Here is a 5,825-nt window from a genome sequence, read left to right on the forward strand (position 1 = left end):
AGGAAGATGAGGAGGCAGTGGTTTATAGACTGAAATGTTGGGGTTTAAAGTTTCAGATGCAAAACTGCTCCTCGGGATAACAAGGGCCACCGTAGTCATGGGAGTCGATTGTAGAAGGGGGAGGGAGTTGGAGTTTATTGTCTTTGAGGCTTGGGACTAAGAGGCTAGGGTTTAGAGGTGCTGCTCATGTGGAAACTGAATTCATTTAAGATGATAGCAGATCTAAGGTGGAGAGGAAGACAACCAGTATCAAAGTATTCAATGAATGCAGAAGCGTGATGCTCACTTTGGTGGATTATTAATTAGAAGAGTAGAAGGAGGAATAACAAAATGGCTGGATCTTAAGAAAAAGGGATTTGGTATGGGAGGAAAAGGAACATCTTGAGAGCATTATTAGAGACTTAAGAGGATGCTGATACTACCTTTGGTGTCCCTGTAAGGGGATAAACACCCTCCATGAAAAGGGGAATGAATATCTTCAGGGAAGAGACAGGATTCAAACAGTCAAGGAAGCAGAGAGAACATTACAGAAGGAGGTTGTCATCCTGGAGGCGCCTTATATTGCGTATGTGTTTTCTGTTTCACTGACTTTTTTTTCTATTATTATTAATATATTGTTTAAATTATTATGGCTCTAGAATAAAATTTAATTTCTGGTGTTTGAAGTCCAACTTTGTTGCCCTTTTTTTCCCTTCCAAGTTTCTTAGTTATTTTCACTTAATAAAATTATGTCACTGTTATTCAAACATTTTGAATAAATGTATATGGTGGACCTTTGAACAACCCCGGTTTGAATGGCACAGGTCCACTTACGTTTGGATTTTTTCTTCTTTTCCTGTGAAAAGCTTTATTGTTTTCACTGGATTGATGGTTTGGGAGAGGCCAAGGTGGTTAAAAAGCTGCCTGCAGGGGGAGCCTCAGGCAGAAGCCCTGGCATTGAGGGGGATGCCAGGAGGCCCCTCAAAGCCTGCTAGGCTCCTGAGGCTCCTGGGTATGCTTGAGGGTGAGCCTTTCCAAGGGATACTCATCCAGCCCAGCCTGGGGACCAAGCCTGTGGAGTTCACCAGGTGGTCACCATCTTCTTGATGACTTTTGCCTGCTCACCCAGGCAGTTCTCCAGGAAGCTACAGAGATGAGGGTCTCTGTGAGTGGAATCCAGGACATGCAGATCCAAGAGGGCCTGCTTCAGGTTCTTCCCCAGGACCATGTGGATTCCATGGAATCCACGGCTTTATCCCATTCATTTTGGAACAGCTTCTGCATGTCCTGGAAAAGGGCGCAGCCCTGGGCTGGTTTTGCATATTCAAAGGATGCTGCCTGTCCTCATTTTTTCTCCTCTGCCAGCTCTCAGAAGAAGTGGTCCACGCCCTCCAGAGCCAGATCTTCATGGTCAAAATAGAAACCCAGGGAGAGAAATGCGTAGGAGGCCTGCAGATGCACGTTGACCAAGCGGCTGATGGCAGCTTCCACCTCAGTGGAATAATTCTGATGCATCTGGGAGCTCATGGTTGCTCAGCAATAAGGAGCTAAGCTCAGAAGGTGGTATTGACTGGTTCCAGAGGCAGAGGATGGCTGAGAAGATGGCTCTAAAGGTCATGACTGGAAAAGAGGTTGGAGGGTGGCTGGAGGCTGAAAGAAGGGGTGTCCCTGGGTCTGTTCTGTCCAAGCACTTTCGAAGCAATGGACAAGCTGGAGGATCATCAGAACCATTGCCTCTACAAGGATTTTTTACAGTGTAGTGCTGTAAATGTAGTTTCTCTTCCTTGTGATTTTCTTAATAACATTTTCTCTTCTCCACCTTACTTTATTGTAAGAATATGGTATGCAGTATGTGTAACATACAAAATACAGTGTTAATTGACTATGTTATCAGTAAAGCATCAGTCAACAGTAGGCTCTCAGTGGTTAAATTTGGGGGAAGTCCAAAGTTATGTGCAAATTTTTGATTATATGCCGGAGTTGGTCCCCTAACACCCAGGTTGTGCAAGGGTCAACTGTACTTTAATTTGGATCTAATTGATACCCTCACTTTTTGTTTTAGGTCTAGTTCTCTGGGAAGCAGACTCTGAGAAGATCTGCATGTAATAGGTTTATGAAGGAGTCCCTTGTGGGCGCGGGTATTGGGTGGCGGATGGTGCCTGGCTGGCTTAGTCAGAAGAGTGTGCGGCTCTTGATCTAGGGGTTGTGAGTATGAGCCCCACGTGGGGTGTAGAGATCACTTAAGTAAATAAAACTTAAAAAAAAAAAAAAAAGTACCTCTCCAGGTATGAAAGAAGTGGTACTAGCAGAGCAAGGGGTTTAATAAACTGTAATAAAGTTATGGACCGGGGCCTCAGCTGACTCCAGAAAGTTCTGGGAATAAGATGGAACTTCATAGTTGACCTAAATGGAGGCAAAGGGGTCCAGGCCTTTGTGAAACTTCCTCCCCCACCGCGGAGCAGTCACTTGAGAACTACATTGGAGAGAAGGCCGCTTTTTTCAGATGACGGAGGTTCCTTGAGAACAAGCAGGTAGGAGCTGTAAGCAGCCAACACTCTTGGCAACTAAAGGAATGAGTGTGTTGGTTCTGAAGTGGGAAATCTGGATGGCACACCTCAGCATCCACGTCAACAAAATGGGAGCATATTGTGTCTTCTAATTTATTCAAATCTTTTTTCCAGGGATTTTCAAAGATTCAAATAATCACAAGGTCTTAAGATTTTTTATTTTCACATATGCCTTCCACGCTGCTTGTTAAATTTATTACAGGTTATTTTATATTTTGTGTTGGAATGTTGAGAACATCTATTAAGATGTTCCCATTAAGAACATCTAGCTGGGTTATTCCTTGTATGTAAAAACAGTGTGTATGGATTACTCTATTTATTCTATGTTTTCGGCTTTATTAAGGTATAATTGATGCAATAACACATATTTAAAGTGTATACTTTGATGAGTTTTTAAATTTAAATTCAATTAATTGACATATAATGTGTAACTTGTTTTAAGAGTACAGGTCTGTGATTCATACTTCCATGAGTTTTGGCATATATATTCCTTTATAAAAACACCATCGTCCCCGAAAATTCCTTATATCCCTTCGTCAGCCATTCCTCCCTAGTGTCAGCTCCCGGCTGGAGACAACCACTCGTCTTTCTGGCGCTACAGTTTATATTTTTGAGAATTTCTTATTAATGGAATCACAGAGTACCTATACTTTTTTGCTTGTCTTCTCAGCATAGTTACATGGAAATTCATCCATGTTGTTCTGTGTATCAATAATTAGTTTCTTCTCATTGCTGTCTAGTACTCAATCGTATGGATAGACCACACTCTGTTTATCTATTTGCCAGGCAATGGATATTTGCTTGTTTCCAGTTTGGGACAATGATAAATACAGCTGCTGTGAACCTCTGAGTACAATGTGTACAATGGACATACGATTTCTTTTCTTTTGGGTAAACGTTTACAAGTATAATGGCTGGGTCATAGGGGAGGTATGTGTTTAACTTTTTATTTCTTTCTTTCTTTCTTTTTTTTTTTTTTTAGCAGATGGCCTGTTTTCCAAACAATTTTCAAAATGATCATATCCTTTTACATTCTCAACAGGAGTAAATGAGAGTTTCAGTTCTTCTATATCCTTTGCCAGTATTCAGTGTGATAAGACTTTTTTTTTTTTAAAGATTTTATTTATTTATTTGACAGAGAGGGATCACAAGTAGGCAGAGAGGCAGGCAGAGAGACAGGAGAAAGCAGGCTCCCCGCTGAGCAGAGAGCCTGATGCGGGACTCGATCCCAGGACCCTGAGATCATGACCTGAGCCGAAGGCAGCGGCTTAACCCACTGAGCCACCCAGGCGCCTCGTGATAAGAGTTTTTAACGACCAGTGATGTTGATCATCTTTTCATGTGCCTATTGTATTTATTTTTACAGATCTAACTTAATTCTGATAATATCTAAAAGATATTTATTTATTTAGTTGGGTTTTCAAATAAATCATGTGTAAGTTATGCTGTTTATTTCCTTTCAAAGAGCTGTCTGAGCTCTTTTTTTGGGTGGGGGGCTCGAATAATAGTGGTATCTCTGGCTTTACCCTGAATAACATAATCAGTTTCAAGTCACATGATATTATTGGCATTAGAATATTTAATTTTTTCAATGTGCTTGCTTCCATCCAAATTTGCTAAGATTTTTATTAAGCAGTTTACCCTTGGGGCCTGGGTAGCTCAGTCAATTAAGCGTCAGACTCTTGATCTCTCAGCTAAGGTCTTGATCTTAAAGAAATTTGCCTTTAAATTACATTTTTTTCACATTTTTGAGATAATTATATATCTGCTTTTAAGGTATAAAAATAGAAAAAATGGAAAAAGCTATATGCTATTTTCTAATTTTTTTTGTAGATGTAAACTTTAATGAACATTTTCCTATGTAGTATCATTCTATAACCTTATGATTAAAGGCTGCATAGTATTTTATTTTATAGAGGTACTGTAATTTAGTTGGCCAGTCTTCTATTATAAAACATAATGTTATTTACACTTTCTCTTTTGTTACTATAAATTTTGTTGAGATAAATATTGTTCTAAATTAATCTTGGTGTACATGTAGCCCTATCCAGCTAAAATTTCTAGATGTGCAATGCTAGGTCAGAGTCTGAATATTTCTAAGGCTTTAATATTTACTATAATATTTCTCTCAAGACAGTTAGTAGCCATTTATAGTTTACCAAGATTCTAATCTACTCTTGTAATTTGATGGACGACCAGTGCTGCCTCATGTGCTGTGAACATTTGCCTTAGTAATTTTCTTTTTTTTTTTTTTTAAAGATTTTATTTATTTATTTGACAGAGAGAAATCACAAGTAGGCAGAGAGGCAGGCAGAGAGAGAGAGGGGGAAGCAGGCTCCCTGCTGAGCAGAGAGCCCGATGCGGGACTCGATCCCAGGACTCTGAGATCATGACCTGAGCCGAAGGCAGCGGCTTAACCCACTGAGCCACCCAGGCGCCCTGCCTTAGTAATTTTCATTTGCCATTGGTTATACTGATCATTTTATTTATTTTTCTTAAAGACATTTATTTATTTACTTGATAAAGTGAGAGAGGCAGACACAGAGACACAGAGCTGGGGGAGGAACGGAGGGAGAGGGACAAGCAGACCTCTGCACTGAGTGTGGAGCACAAAGTGGGACTTGAAATCATGACCTGAGCTAAAATCAAGAGTCAGATCTCAACTGACCAAGCCACCCAGGCATCCCTGATTATGTTGATCATTTTATTTTTTAATTTAATTTAATTTTTTTCAGTGTGTCAAAATTCATTGTTTATGCACCACACCCAGCGCTCCATGCAATATGTGCCCTCCATAATACCCACCACCAGGCTCACCCAACCCCCACCCCCATCCCCTCCAAAACCCTCAGTTTGTTTCTCAGAGTCCACAGTCTCTCATGGTTTGTCTCCCCCTCTGATTTCCCCCAACTCACTTCTCCTTTCCATCTCCTAATGTCCTCCATGTTATTCCTTACGCTCCACAAATAAGTGAAGCCATATGATAATTGACTCTCTCTGTTTGATTTATTTCACTCAGCATAATCTTTTCCAGTCCTGTCCATGTTGATACAAAAGTTGGGTATTTATCCTTTCTGATAGAAGTATAATACTCCATTGTATATATGGACCACATCTTCTTTATTCATTTGTCTGTTGAAGGGCATCTTGGTTCTTTCCACAGTTTGGCGACCGTGGCCATTGCTGCTATGAACATTGGGGTACAGATGACCCTTCTTTTCACTGTATCTGTATCTTTGGGGTAAATACCCAGTATACACTGAACTTTTTTTTTTTTTT

At 40.4% G+C, this 5,825-nt stretch overlaps 1 pseudogene; it reads right to left on the reverse strand.

Moving 5' to 3' along the window:
* Positions 1 to 960: 960 nt before the first annotated feature.
* On the reverse strand, positions 961 to 1,506 carry LOC122890340 (annotated as a pseudogene).
* Positions 1,507 to 5,825: the final 4,319 nt, after the last annotated feature.

The sequence above is a fragment of the Neovison vison genome, chromosome 11, assembly GCF_020171115.1.
Source record: "Neovison vison isolate M4711 chromosome 11, ASM_NN_V1, whole genome shotgun sequence".
NCBI classification, from domain to species: Eukaryota; Metazoa; Chordata; class Mammalia; order Carnivora; family Mustelidae; genus Neogale; species Neogale vison.